We start from the raw sequence: 15077 nt of genomic DNA, 5'->3' as shown, positions 1-15077 counted from the left end.
TGTCCCCTCTGTGTCCCTCTCTGTCCCCTCCTGACCCCACTGTCCCCTTGTGTCCCTCGTGTCCCCCCGTCCTCTCCTGACCCCCCGTCCCCTCTTGTCCCCTTGGGTCGCCATCCACAGCGGTTCCTGCTCTGCTGAGCCCTCCCTGGTGCAGAGCACCCCGAGAGGGGAGCTCAGCAATCCACTCGAATGGATCTCAAATCCACTCCAAGATCTCAAATGCCCACAGGAATCCCACGTGTCCATAAAACACCTCCAGTGTCCCCACAGGTATCTCATAAGGGGCACCACCGGCATGCTCCCAGGCCTGTCCCTGGAAAGGTGCTTTGGGATTGCCCCTCTCCAACAGGGAATCACAATTCCTGGGTTCTCCTTCATTTCTCCCGCAGTTCACTGAAGTTGTTGGAGATTCTGTAAAATCTTTACTTTCTTGTGGGAGCTTCTCTTCAGAGCTGTCAACAGAACGGATCTTCTTGCATCATCCCCTACACCGAAATAAATCTTTACTCATCCTGCGGGATATTAATTCAAAATACTCAATGTAATTTTGGCTTGTACTTGCAGCAAAGAGAAGCACGAGTGACGGAGGGGTTTGGTGTGTGTGAATGCTGAAAGGAGCTGCACTGCTCTGTGAAGTTTTGCTGTGTAAAATGGCAGTGTTGGAGGATACTGTATTTGTCGGGTGCCCTGTGGCAGAAAGGAATGATGAATCTGACTCCATGTTCTCAGAACGCTAATTCATTATTTTATGATACTATATTATATTACAGAATACTAAACTATACTAAAGAATACAGAAAGGATACTTACAGAAGGATAAAAAGATAATAATGAAAACTCGTGACTCTCTCCAGAGGCCCAACACAGCTTGGCCCTGATTGGCCATTAAGTCAAAATGGCCAATGAAACAATCACCTGTGGGTAAAGAATCCCCAAACACATCCCACGTGTGAGCACAACACAGGAGAAGCAAATGAAATAAGAATTTGTTTTCCTTTTTCTCTGAGGCTTCTCAGCTTCCCAGGAGAAAATCCTGGGCAAATGCATTTTTCCAGAAAATATGAATGTGACAGGAAGCCTCACAGGGTTTAATTCCAATTATCCATCATTAGTCCCTTTTGCCTTGTGATGTGCTCCAGAAAAGCATCAGAGTGCAGGAAAACAAATGAGTGCAAACTTAATCATACAACCAACCCTTGCTGCTTTGGGGTCAGAAAATGGAAATATTCCTTTTGCATTGGCACGGTGATCTTTGCCCTTTGTTAAGGAATGAATGGCCATGAAAATGAGAGTTAAATCCAACTTATTTTCTCCTGCTAAATATTTCCCAACACAATTCACTGAAGTGAAAACAAAAGGTAGGCATCCAAATTCTACAGACTTCTACAACTGAACAGAGTCTGCCAGGATAACCTCCCCTTAACAAATCCCTGGGATTCTGGCCATGGGGTGCTGGAATTCAGGAAAATCAGCTGATTTCCAACGAGCTGGGACAGCTCTCTGGTGTATCCTGCCCACTCGTTCTCATGGCTCGTTTCCCTGGAATTCTTGTGTGCATCATTTGTGTGGCTCCATCAGGAGGGTTCATTTTCCTTACTCTCCCCAGAGAACAGATGAAATAATTACAGTTTGCTTCTGAGATCCTGAGGACTTGGAGAACTTTTGCTGTTGTGGATCCTTTTGTGCTCAGCCATGCAGGCTTTAGTTTTTCTCTCTCCTCCCATGGAGTCCCCATGCTTCTGATCTTGCTGTTATTAAAATGTGATGGGAATGAGAGATTTTCCAGCGCTTCATGAGAGGCTGAGTTGTTCTAGGAGTGCTTTTCATCCCTGAGTGCCTGCATGGATCTCCCTAAGGACTGGGAACTTGTGGGATCATCCTCCCCATTGTGAAGACCAGCCACGAGCAAGAGGAAGCAGATTGATCCCCACAGTCCTGGAATATCTTCTGCTCTCATTTTTCTTCCAGGGCTGTTGACCTGCAACTGACAAAAGACACAAAACCAAAACAGCAGAGACAAAACCCGTGCAAAGCCACCCAGTAGGCTGGAGGTGCAATGTTTCCAAAACAGCCAATGGTTAGTTGCAAATTTGTCAACATAAAACAAGACAATAGAAATAAAAAAGCAAATAAAAGACTTCAAATTTCATTTTAACATCTTTCATCGCTGCTGAATTTCCATAATTGCTAAAAATAAAGTAGGAGTGGAGCAGAACAGGGTTTGAAAAGGAGAAAAAGAACAAAGTACTCCAATAGCAAAAAATAAAAATCCCTCACAAGTTGTTTTCCTGTGACTGAAACCACATGTGAAATTGGGCCAAACATTCACAGTGCAGCTCCCAGGGCTGAAGTGATACCTACCAAGTAGTGTTTTTTCACTATTTCCTCTCTGAATTCTTGAGTTCGCTCCCTCGACCCTCTGGGGGTGTGTGGGCTCCAAGCCCAGCCCTCATTTGAACAGGACTGTTCCCATCTCAGGGCTGCCTCCTGTAGGTCCCGTTATCAGGGAAAATTCCTGTAAGGGAATACTCTGGTCCTTCCCAAGGTGACCTTTCCCACTCCCACGCTGCCCTACAATTTTATCTCTTTTCAGTGCTGTACGACTATAGGAGCCCCATGAACTCACAGTGCCTGCAGTAGCAGCCCAAAGCAAGCTCCCAAAGACAAATGGAAACGTTCTCCTGCATTGGAAGCTTCCATGATGATCTTGTCTTTGCCAGCACCCCTTCAAATCTAGCAAGTTCTTCACAGAGCTTGGTCACTATTTTTGGCTGAATGCCCAAAAATTGGTGAGGGGCCACCAGGGGACAAGGGGGAATGGATTCCAGCTGACAGAGAATAGCTTTAGGTTGGATATTAGGAAGAAATCGCTCCCTGTGAGGTGGGGAGGCCCAGGCACATGGTGCCATGCCCAGAGAAAGCAGCTGTGGCTGCCCCATCCCTGGAAGTGTCCAAGACCAGGCTGGTTGGGGCTGGGAGCAACTCAGACCATTCTGGGATGCTATGAGCTCCTCAGCCTTTGAAGAACTGACCAAGACCCAGAATCAAAGGTAGCCCACAAGCAAAAATGAGGGCTTTGGTATTCGGGGGGAGGAATGTCTCCAGAGGGGCAGACTCCACTCCCTCCCTGGGGAGCCTGTTCCTGTGCTTCCCCCAGTGCTGCTGCTTGGATTTATCCCTCAGTGCTGGAGCTATTTTAAGGCACGCTGTTTGCAGAGCTGCTCAAGGTGCTCAGCAGGCACAGCTCTGCCCCTGGCTCTGGTGACAGCCCTTCTGTCACTGCCCTGGAGCCGCTGCAGCCGCTCGCTCGCAGCCTCCGCTGCTGAACCCATCCAGAGATTAGATTTGATTACACAAGAATTCATTAGGATTATCTAATGATATTAGGCACCACTACTCTGCCAAATTCCTGATGAGTAATGGCTCGTAGTATTGCAGCCATGTAGGAAACCCATAAAACTCTGTTCTCTGACCTTCGCTTCAGTTCCTGAGTCACAGCTTCAGCTTCTGCATATCCTTGCTCCAGAGCCCCAGCTCCAACTCTTCTGGAGCTATTTTTAATGGAGAGCCAGTGTAGGGGAAGTTATGTTGATTTCAAACTGGCTAATCTGGGCTTGTTCCAATTCACCAGCGTTCTCCTGCTGCTGTAGAGAGGGAAACAAGCGAGGACACCTCGTTTGTATCCCCAGAGAGAAACAAACAAGAACACCATTCCTACCTGTTACCCACGGCAGCACGTGGCTGCGGGTGACAGTGAATGAATGAGGGAACTGTTTCCTTCACCTAAATCCCAGTTAAAGCGATACAGTTCTGCAGGCAAACATTGTACCCACCCTGCCAGGCAGCCACAGAGGGCAGGAAAATCAGGGTGTAACTGTGGGGAATAACCTTGGCTAATATTTAAGGACAAATAATTACATAATACAAAAATAAATGAAATATTACTATTTTTTATTCGCTGCTGGTCATTCTGGATGAAGTTTTGATGTCTCGTTAGTGATCCCCCCGTGCAGTAATTTTAGTGAAGAGGAACTCCAGTGACACTCGCTATTTCCAGAGTTTGGAGCAGTTCCTGCAGAACGGCCGGGACACTGCTCAGCCAAGGGCTCGCACCTGAGTCACGGCAGAGGTGACGGCACCTGTGCAGGCAGGTGCTCACCTCAGCCCTCGCTTCCCGCTATTCTGCGCTCCCCAAACAGCGCTGACACCTGTTTTACTCAGTGTTTACTCAGGGTTTACTCTGGCAACCTCTGTGCCCGGTACTCCCGTACGCTCCCCCCCCCGCTCGCTCCCGAGCTCTGTGCGGACCCCCGGAACAAAACACATCCCCGTCCCCAACCGGTGGGGCTCTCATGAACAGGGGGATCCCTCCCCATCACCAACCGCACAGACCCGGGTTCCGTCCCCGTTCCTGGCCGCACGGAGCCCGAGGGTCTCCGCTGTCCGCTGCCCCCGCCCGGAGCGCGGCGCGGGGCACGCTGGGAGCTGTAGTCCCGTGGGCCGCGCCCCCGCGGCGGCGCGGCGGCGGCAGGACTCGGTTACCCAGCGTGCCCTGCCGGTTATTTAAGGCACGGCGGCGGGCGCGGAGCGCAGTGACCATGTGGACGCGCAGCTAAGGCGGCGGCGGGCGCAGCCTCCGGGAGCGGGACCGGGAGCGCCGCCGGTATGGAGCTGCCGAGCCGTCCATAGCCCGCCCCGCCGCCTCCGCAGCCAGGTACGGCCGGGAGAGAGTGGGCACGGCTGGGCAGGGAGGGAGGCGGTGAGTGGCCGTCGGGGTAGCCCCGTCCCGCAGCCCGAGGGATGCAGCCTGGTGCTGGGTGGGGACACCCGGGGATGCAGCCCGTTGCTAGGCGGGGATAGCCGGGAATGCAGCCCGCTGCTGTGCAGGGATGCATTCCCGTGCTCAGCGGGGATGCCCGGCCGCCGCAGCCCTCACAGGACCGGGCAGAGCCCCCTGCGCCGTCCCGGCGGTCCCGCAGCGCTGCCGGAGCGGGGTCCCGGCCCCCGGAGCACCGCGGGCCCGGCAGCGGAGCTGCGCCTCCGCTCCAACTTTCCCCGTGTTTTTGCCCCCGTGCTCGGGGCTCGGCTGCGAGCGATGTTTGGCGTTATGTAAACACTTGTGAGCGCCGATGGGGACTTGGCTATGGGCGATCTTCCTCTTAAATGGTCAAAAAGCGGGCAGCTGTGGGTGGATGTTTCGGAGGGTCCCGCTGACTGGCCTGACAGGCCAAATATTTGGCTGTTTCCTGGACTACAATAACTGGACTTCGGCGGGGGAAGGGGTGGGGGCACATGTGCATTCCCCATGCGTGTACGTGGGATGTGCCACAGTCCCGAGCGGTTTCAGGGCTTCGTGCCGAGCGCCCGAGCCCTGCGGGTTTTGGGGGGCTCCTCGGGGGGCACGGGCTCCCTGTGCCCCTGGCTGTGCGGGCTTTTCCCGCAGGGAACGTGCTCCATGCAGCGGGACCAGCCGGGGCTGCCTCAGCCCTTCCCGTCCCGGCCCCAGGTGGGTTCGCTCTGGCCGCCCGGAGTTTGTCTGAACAGACTCCAACAGGTGAAAGGCTTGAGTTGAATTTATTGCCGTGCAGCGGTTCTGTGCCTGCTCAGCCGCAGATGGATCGGGCTGCGGTCCTGCTGCTCACAAATCACGAAGGGAGAACGTGGCTAATACAATCCAGATCTTTGCCTGATGAAGATTTAGTGACTGAGAGTCGTGCGGGGAGTAGCGTGTGTGGGAGCCGCTGGTTTTATTTATTAGCGAGGACTGGTACCTGTGCGTGTGTTTTATTTCTCAGCGTGTGTTTAGTTATTTGCTTTGAGGCTGTTTTGCTGGGCTCGGGAATTAGCCTGGTATCCCAGGACTTGAGACGGGTTGAGCCGGAGGGTTGTCTGACTCGGAGCCCAGGCCAGAGGCCCGAGGTGGAGCTGTTTTCCTTGCAGGGCTCAGCTGTGATGCCATGTGAGGCCAATATCCCTTCCTTCCCCTCAGTGCTTCCTCTGTGGCCACCTTAATGGGCTGCCAGGCGCTGGATTTCTCGTTGGTTTCTTTTCTGTGCCTTAATTTACACCCATTTCCTCAAACAGCAAGTATTCCATGTCTGAGTACCTGGTGGCTGTGCTGGTGTAAGTGCCTGGAGCAATAACAGCACTGCAGGCTGGAGCAGAGCTTTGGCTGCCCAGCACTGGCTGCTCGGTGAGTGCAGAAAGCTGGTGGCGTCCATCCGGCCAGAAATGCAGGGTTAACAGGACACGTGGTGAAACAAACGTGGGAACTGACCACTGTGGGACTCAGCAGCCTGAGCTGGTGTGAAGCTGTAGTGCTCAGCGTGCCTAAGCCAAAAGAAGGAATCACTGTGAAAACAAAACCACAGTTGCAGCGTGTTTCAAAACAAGCTGATGCTGAGCTGATTATTTCTAATGTTTCCTTTAAGCTGCCTCTTGTTTGTCAATAACAGGGGTTTTTCTTGTTGAAATACCTTATTTCCCCAAGATTAAAGTGTTTGCTTAGATGAGGGTTTTTTCTCCCATCTGCTTGTTTTGCAGTGTTGATCAAGCCTTGGAAATAATTTCCTCTTACCAGGTTTCATAAATTAGGAAGTAAACAAACAGGAGTAACTTTGGTTTGCCTTTGCAATCATAGGGTGGAGCTTAGCTCGGGGAAATGGTTTTTATGAGATGTGCTAATCCTGAACACCATCGTTGGAGGGTGGAGGAGGCCTTAGTGAAGAGCACAGGAGGGAGAGCATCTGGTTTATTTCTGATGGTGGTTGGTGGAGCTGCAGGTTTGGATGAATGGAGCTGTCCTGGGACTGATGAGCAGGGTGGAGGGGGTGCAAGGGACAGTTGTGATCTCTGATTGCAAATGAGCAGTGTGGTTTTGGTGGGAATTCTTCACTGAAAGGGCTGCCCAGGGAGGTCGTGGAATCCCCGTCCCTGGAGATGTCCAAGCAACACTTGGATGTGGCACTCAGTGCTCTGGGCTGGGGACAAGGGGAGGCTTGGGCACAGCTTGGACTCGATGATCCTGGGAGTCTTTTCCAGCCTCAGTGGTTCTGTAACATGATCTTATCCACAGCACCATCAGCCCTCTCATGTTCCCTCAACAAACCTGTTTGTAGTCTAGAAAATGCACAAATTGAGTTAAAGTGAAGAAATAATCTCAAGTCCTGGCAGCTCACAAGTGAGGGAGAGCTGTGGTCTGAGCTCTTACTCTGACTTGGTAGTAACTCCTCTGCTAAAGACAGCCCTGAATGTCCCTGATAGTGTGGCAAGCATGAGAAACCTGCAGGGGTGGCAGGTTTGGGGTGAATTTTGGGGATCCAGCTCCTCCATACTGTGTGTGTGTGTGTCAGAGAAAAGGGAATAGCCCCAGGGGCTGGTCAAATTGGGGTGGTCCAGATGCTGTTCTGGAGGCAGAAGCTCCTTTAGGCTGCTCCTCGTCAGATGAGCTGGTCTCTTTTTTGTAAATTGCTGAAATGGACAGCATTGAGGTGGAACTCCTTGTTCAGGGCTGTCAGGCAGGATTAAGGCAGATCCCAGATACCCTGAGCCCTTGTCTGGTACCTGCCCTTGAATTGGAGCCATCAGAAGAGCAGGTGCTGCTTGTTCTGAGGAGCTCTTGGAGCAGGTGTAGCTGCTCTTGGCCACCTGGGCTCGTTTGTGCCCCATCAGGCAAGAGACCAGGGCCACCTGAGCTGCCCCAGCCCTGGGGTGGCATCAGGAGCAGGGCAGGGCCTGTCCCTGCACTGGGCACTGCTGGGGCACCTCCAGGCTTGGGGGCAGCTCTGGGACCCTCTGTGCAAGAAAAGCATTGAGGGGCTGGAGTGTGTCCAGAGATGGGAATGGAGCTGGGGAAGGGTCCCAGGAGCAGCTGGGAAGGGGCTCAGCCTGGAGAAAAGGAGCTCAGGGGGAAATTCTGGCTCTGCACAACCCCTGACAGGAGGGGACAGCTGGGGGGTCGGGCTCTGCTCCAGGGAACAGGGACAGGAGGAGAGGGAACAGCTCATGCTGGGCTGGAGAGGCTTAGGATAAATATTAGGAAAAAGAACTTGACTTGAAAGAGGAGTCACGCACTGAAATGGGCTGCCCAGGGAAGCAGTAGGGTCCCCATCCCTGAAGGTGCTCAAGGACTGAGCAGATGTGGCTGTTCCTGCCATGGTTGGGTGCTATCAGTTCAACTCAACACATGGAAGATCTTTCCCAGCTTCCATGATCCTGTGGCCTCGTTTGGTGGCTGTGCTGGCTGCTCAGTGCTCAGCACACTGCTTTGGAATAGCTGATGTGTCAACTTGCAGAGTGTGCTGGGAGTCTTTGAGACATTATTACCCCATAAATACAAGATAGTTGTAGTTGTAGGATTGTCTTAAAGCCAGGAGGGCTGTGAGGCTCCCGTGGGAGGTGGGATGAGGGTAGTGGCTCTGTAGTAGCTGGTAGACGAGCTGCTGGCTCGCCCGTGGGTGAGTGTGAGGGAAGGCAACCTCAGCAAAGCAGCTTATGGAGACCAAAGGGTTTAGAGGCAGAAAATCATGTGCTGCTAGAAGGTTATGTAAATGTAACATCTCTGTCACAATGAGACTGTGGTGTAAATCCTGGTTCCTAAAGATCTGCATTACTGTATGTCCCTAATTAGTTTTTTCTGCTAAGATAGCAACAGAAACTGAAGGTGCTTGGGTGGCCCGGAGCCTTTTTTGTGCTGTTTGTGTGGGATAATGAAAATCTGGGGTGTCAAAAGCTGCCCAGTTTGATCCAGTGGCCTGTGCTGGGTGGGGACACGTGCTGCCTTGCAGGCTGGGAGAGCAGTAGGGAGTGTCCTGTGCTGCAGGGTGGGATGCTGGCTGTGTCCGTGGCTGTTCCAAGTGATTCCTGTGCAGCCCAGCCTCTCCTGGAGGCTGCTGCAGGAGGCAGGATGCCAAAACTTCACGGGCTTTGATCTGGCTCGATGTTCCTGTCTAATTTCTGCTCCCCACGGACACTACGAAAGGACTACAGCAATTATTGCCTTGTTCTCTGTCTTGGCATGAGCAGGCAGTGGCTGGGGATGGAGGCAGATCCCTCTTTCCAGGGTGCTGCAAGTACTTGTTAGATTGGCAGAGGCATGCAGAGGCTCCTTGTGTGGCTCTTGCCTGTGCTGTACCTGTTGGGAAGGTACATTTCTAGGTCTTCAGGGCACTTGTGGTTTATGGGGCCAAATTTGTTGAGAAAAGCTGTGGCTGCTTCATCCCTGGAAGTGTCCAAGGCCAGGCTGGACAGGGCTTGGAGCAACATGAGGGTAGTGGAAGGTGTTCCTGCCCATGGCAGGGGAGGCAATGAGATGATCTTCAAGGTTCCTTCTAACCCAAACCATTCTGGGATTGTATTCCTTGAAAAAGATGAAATGGAAACGACAGAAATTGCAATTCAAGCAAGGAAAGCTGCAACATTCAGCTGTGGATTCTGAACTCAGAGGAGTTTCATTTTCATGCTTGTGGTTTTGGTTAAGCTTGTCAAAACTTGGATCAGAACTTCCTAGCAGGATTCTGTGGAGAATAAAATGTCAGTTGATATCTGAGTGAGTTAACCCTCTGGAGAGAAAATGGGTTGGAAACCCATGGAAGTCTGTGTTCCTTGATTTTGGATTTGTGGCTTGTGGCAATGTAACTGCAGCCTCACGTGCCAGAACCCCAACATGAAGAGTGCTGCAGGAAGCTGAGTGTTCATATCTCACTGATGATCTTCCCTAGAAGTGTCCAAGGCTAGGCTGGACAGGGTTTGGAGCAGCCTGGTCTAGTGGAAGGGAGTGGAATGAGATGATCTTTCAGGTCCTTTTCGAGCCAAACCAGTCTGTGACTCTGTGATCATTTGGCTGCAGAGGTGATCAAAGGAGGGGGAATAGCTCTGAGGAATGGAAATGCCAGAGGTTTCTGGGTTAGGATGTTGGGTAATGCCTCTGCTTTTGGAGTAATGTGGTGCTGAGCTCTAAGGGAAGAGGCTCAGTTGGTTGAACCCAGTGTCACAAAGGACACAGGGTTCCTCATCCTCTCCTCATCTGGTGCATGATCTTCTGTGGTCAGAGGGTGATAATCTCTGAGCATGCACATGAAAGAAATTTCTGATCATAATAGGCCAAAAATGGCTGCTGCCTGAAGGCTGCACTTGGCTTTTTATTTTATGCAATTGTTTAGTAGCAGTTTTGCATGAAACTTGTAAAAATGTTTCTTTGTGCCTTGGCCCATCCCGTCCGCTTCTTCAGAAATTCAGAAATCTGCCAAGAAGTTGTGAAGAAGAAAGCTTTGTTTGCAGCCCAGCTCTGTCCCATCTGCATCCCGCTCCAAGGAGAAACACGTGGCCACAGATGGAGACACCGACCTCAGCTGGCTGATGGTGCCTGATCCCAAGGGTTAATTGAGAACTTCTGATCAAAATAACTGCAGTCCTTGGCTGCTCCTCTCTTAAGTGTTCAGTAGATTCAGATGCTGATGCTCGTGGGTGGTTCAGCATTTTGAACCCTTGCCTTCTGGAAAATTACAGTTGGGAGGCCAACAGGTAAAAGCCGGCCTGGGAACTGGAGCCTTCATCTGTAACGCAGCCCGGCCCATCGGGGCTTTGGAGCTCAAAGTAGGTCCCCTGGCCACCAGTGGCTCTCCACACGTGCTCATCATGTGCTGGCAGTGGCTCCTCCTCTTGGGCTGGTTGTCCCAGGGCTGAGGTTTTATCCAGAGAGCCGGGAGCCAGCGGAGGTGTCCGGGAGGGACGAGCAGAGAGCGGCGCACAGGAGGCTCCTGCCTTGGGGACAGCACAGCCCTCGGAGCCTGCAGGAGCAGGGGCTGGCCAGAGGGACACAGGCCTTGGCTTCTCTGCCCGAGGGGACCCAGCTGTGCCGGGGGACACCCTGCCAAGCCCAGCCCTGGAGGCCGACAGCGCACCCGCCATGGAGGAGAGGGAGCCCCCGCCCAGGTGTGGAGCTGCAGAGAGAGGGGCCAGGGCTGGGGGACATGCTGGGGAAGGGGCCAGGCACTGGGGACATGCTGGGGAAGGGGCCAGGCACTGGGGACATGCTGGGGAAGGGGCCAGGGCAGGGGGACATGCTGGGAAGGGGTCAGGCACTGGGGACGTGCTGGGGAAGGGGTCAGGCACTGGGGACGTGCTGGGGAAGGGGCCAGGCACTGGGGACATGCTGGGGAAGGGGCCAGGCACTGGGGACATGCTGGGGAAGGGGCCAGGCACTGGGGACATGCTGGGGAAGGGGCCAGGCACTGGGGACACGCTGGGAAGGGGCCAGGCACTGGGGACACGGGGCATGGAGGCTGCTTGGGGACAGGTGAGGAAGCTGCTGAGTTCAGGGAGTGTTGGGTTTGCTGAGGAGTGCAGAGGGTTGATGTGGAGGGCAGGAACCAGCCCCTGCTGTGGTGAGCCCTCAGCAGATACCTGGCCATGCAGGTGACATTGGGACTGTTCCATACCCTCTTCTTCCCTGGCCATCTTTGTTCCTTGGCTGTGCTCCAGCTGGTGCAATAAACCAAGCTTGCTCTCTTTCCCCATGACATTGGTTGTCCTGGTCCTTTTGGCGTGTTCCAGCTCTCTCCTGATAGAAATATGCTGGAAAACATTGTGTGCTCATCGGGGCCTCGTCCAGGGGCTGACGTGCAGGCTGCCTCCTCCCAGCAGGGCTGGAGCCAGCCAGGATGGCCTTCAGGAGGTATCAGCTTCAGAGAGTGCTCCTTCCTTTTAATGGGATTGAGAAGATGCTGTCAGGTCGTACTTAGTTTGGAACAAAGAAATGATATTTTTCTCCTGACAGTGTGTCTCTAATAGAGTTTCTTTTTCCAGCTGCCTGCAGATGCCTGTCAATAGGACCTGTCAGTCATGTTTCTTACCTCAGTCAGTGGCTGCTGTGTAAGGGATTGCTGTCAGAGTGTAACTTCCATGCTTTTGACTTGAATTTTCTCTAACTGGCTTGTCTGGTTGCACTGGGCAAATAATTAAAAAAAAAAAAAAGCAGGCGCCCTTTCTAAGGAGAAGAGAACATTGTGCACATTTGCTTTCCTGTACTGAGGTTTTATTGAGGTTAAAGTTACCAAAATGAGTTCCTTTATCTGTTTTCTTAAACTGCAGTTGCACCTATGAAATAGTAACTTTGGAATAACTTTGTCACTGATATGATAAATCCATTTATCTGTGGAGTGGCAAATAGTATGAATAGAATGTAATTAACTTGGCCCTCATCTTGCTGTGTGAATTTACACTGCTCTTCCTACTTATTTTTAGAGGAAGGGGAAGTGTGTGCTTAATGAGATGTGCAGTGAGTGTGATCTCTCCCCTGGGAGCAGAGGGGAGTGTGGGCTGGTGGATGGGGATTTGGGAGACCTGGATTCAGATCTGGGCCCTGAGTCTGACCTGCTGCATGTCCTTGACAAAGTCACAGTGCTGTGCTGCTCCCTCCTTCCCCTCTTCCCCAGCCTCCATCTTGCCTGCTCAGCCTGGAAATTGGAGAAAAAAAATCTGCTGCATTTTAAGTGCCAGGAGGAAAAAGAGTTGGTCTGAGAAAGAGCATTTCTCCCCCTTAATCTAACGGTTCATCAGCCGCCCATGGGTGGCAGAGAGCAGCCTCCTGGACATGAAAGGTTGCAGCTGAAGGGAAAACAAGATCCTGTGGTAGATAAATGTACTGCACTGATAGGGTTTTTTTAAGGTGCAGTCTCTGAAATGGAGCTCCATGTGCATAAAACGAGCAGTGCTGAGCCCTCCCAGCGCTGGCCCTGAGCTGGCTCCCACTGCAGGTGTGAGAGGATCCTGGTGTTCGGGATCCTCTCCCAAAATCCCTTCGTTTGCCTTTCCCTGGCGAGTGCAAAGAGCTCCTTTCAGATTTGCAAAGTCAGAAGCTTTGCAGATGACAGAGCTCTGTCCTCAGCCCCAGCACGGTGATTATTCACTGGGTGAGCTTTTAAATAAAGCACTTCCTCCCTTCCTTGGCTGTTCTAATGGGATTCTTAGGAATCTTTCCTAGCATCCTCAGGGAGGAAACCTTCCTTTTTCTACTGGATGAGAAACATCAGGTTTGGGTTCAGATTTTCAAGTTAGCTGTACCTGTGAAAATACAGAATGCTCTGTGGGTGTTATCCAGAAAAACAGATGAAATCTTGGTTAGTCTGTAGGACCAAATTTTCAGCCGAGTAATCTTGTAAAAATTGGATTTACCAGATTATCTAAGCACTGGATTGTCAGGATAATACAGTGTTTGGTTGCATTGAAAAATGTTAACTTGCTTGGCCTGATTTACCAATATTAATGACCCAATTCCATTTGATTCAAACACAGACTTACCTGGTCTTGGGGGTTCTCAGATCTGTTAATTTCTGGCTGATTCTGCTTATGCCATTAAGCAGTTCTTTGTGTTTGCTTCTTTGTTGTCTCTCTGCCCTTAAACTCTGGTCTTGCTTCTGTCAAAAACTGAAACAGAATTAAACTTTCCCTCTGGAATTTCCTGTCGGCAGTAATGAAGTTGAAACACTTAAGTACAGTTGGAGATTCTATTCTTAAACAACCGAGATAGTGAAAAAGACTTTGAAGTGCTGCTCCAGTTTTGGTACCAGTACATATAAAATTGCCAGTGTTTATTGAATTGAGCCCTAAACCACAGTGCAAATCTGCCAGGAGAGACCTGGGTGCATCCTGGGACTGCAGGGCACAGCAAGGAGCTTTTTTCTTGCTCTAAACAAACATCATTAAAGCGTCTTAGAAAGACACAGTAATTTGTATCCCAGTAGCTGGGAATCAGGCAGTTTGCAATAGGACACATTTGGGCTCGTTTATTTTACAAACAGGATTTGCAGTCGCGGGGTAAAGAATTAAAATCCCACACAAAGCAGACGTGTGAGACATGAAATCAGGGAAGTAGCTTTGAATTCTTTGAAAAAGCCTTTTCACAAATGCTGGAGATGAGGAATGGCAGGGCAGGGATGTTGTCACAAACAGTCCCTGCGAGAAGGGACTTCAAAAGGGGCCTTGACTCGGCTCTTCAAGGAAAGCAAACTCCCAGCTCTTGGAACCTGTTTTCTCTGCCTTAGCATCGGGAATGAGATGAGTGATGGGAGAAATTAGTGTGAAATGTTTACAAAGCAGCTGCATTTCCCGTTCTGAGTGTTTCAGAAGGCAGCTGTCTCACGAGGTGTTTGATATTGAACAGTCAGTTTGATGTCGAGGTGTTTTCACTGGTAATCCTGTTTTAACTGCCCGTATGAAATGTGTTTTCATGAGAAAAAGGATTGAATTTCAGGGACTATATTAAGCTTATCCTGGCTTATTCAAGGCCATTAGGCTGAGCATATGCTCTGCTTGTGCCCTAAAATCCAACAGGGACTGGGAGCTAGTGGGAACCATTCTGGGTCTGCAGAGCTTCTCCTTGGCTTTGGGGACAAACCCTTCCTCTGCCTTTCAGAACTGCTTCTGTTCAGTCCTTGTCACTGTAGGAAAAGCAGCTTGTGTTGAAGATACGCACAAGATCATCTGTAGTAAGAAATAACCAGAACTGAACCCTGGAGCTGTGTCAGGTTCTGTTGGGTCAGAAGATCCCACTCGTGGTGGTGTGCTGCAGATTTGTGCTCACCAGAGCTGGGGGAAAGTGCTGAAACCCCTGGGCTGAATCGCAGGTTTTCCTGGCTTTAATTCCCTGCCTGAAATTACCTAATGCGTGTTCATAGAGACCCATAGAGCAGAGCTGGCAGAAAAACTTGTAGGTCAGTTTTGTGAAGTTCACATGAAATGGAGCAGATTTTTGTTTGTTTATTTTAGTCAGTGTCTTCAACAGAAATTGATTTTTGTTTCCCTGTGCAGTTAAACTGTATATAAAACATACTGAGCCACTGACTTTGATATAGACACAAGGAAGCAGTCACCAACAGAATTATAAAGATTCATCTTTCAGGGCTTAAAAAAAATACTGTAGAATGTGTTCATAGCTCAGGAATTTTTTGATGTCTGTGGGCAGATATAGTTAACTTCTCAATGTACAGTCCACTTTTAGTTCATCTTTCTTTTGTATCCTGGCAAGTCCTTCTGTTTCTTAAAATGTGAACCTTCAGCTTGGTGAGAAAAGAACATTA

At 50.9% G+C, this 15077-nt stretch overlaps 1 protein-coding gene and 1 long non-coding RNA gene across 8 annotated transcripts in view; one reads left to right on the top strand and one right to left on the bottom strand.

Moving 5' to 3' along the window:
* Positions 1 to 722: 722 nt before the first annotated feature.
* Positions 723 to 4454, bottom strand: LOC139595673 (uncharacterized). Its single transcript, XR_011681087.1, has 3 exons — positions 4393 to 4454; positions 3474 to 3644; positions 723 to 2515 (listed from the first exon to the last, which is right to left on the bottom strand). It is a non-coding gene; the product is annotated as an uncharacterized lncRNA (long non-coding RNA).
* A 102-nt stretch (positions 4455 to 4556) lies between these two features.
* The window catches only part of ITPR1 (inositol 1,4,5-trisphosphate receptor type 1), a 162013-nt gene continuing 151492 nt past the window's right edge, over positions 4557 to 15077 (top strand). For all 7 annotated transcript variants that reach the window (XM_071439294.1, XM_071439295.1, XM_071439293.1 and 4 more), the window contains exon 1: positions 4557 to 4714. The gene's annotated coding sequence lies outside the window, so the exon portion shown is untranslated. The remainder of the gene's footprint in view (positions 4715 to 15077) is intronic.

Source organism: Agelaius tricolor, unplaced genomic scaffold (assembly GCF_023055355.1).
Source record: "Agelaius tricolor isolate 1412-34295 unplaced genomic scaffold, bAgeTri1.0.p SCAF_14, whole genome shotgun sequence".
Classification (NCBI taxonomy): Eukaryota; Metazoa; Chordata; class Aves; order Passeriformes; family Icteridae; genus Agelaius; species Agelaius tricolor.
This window is presented reverse-complemented; position numbering and strand designations above follow the sequence as displayed.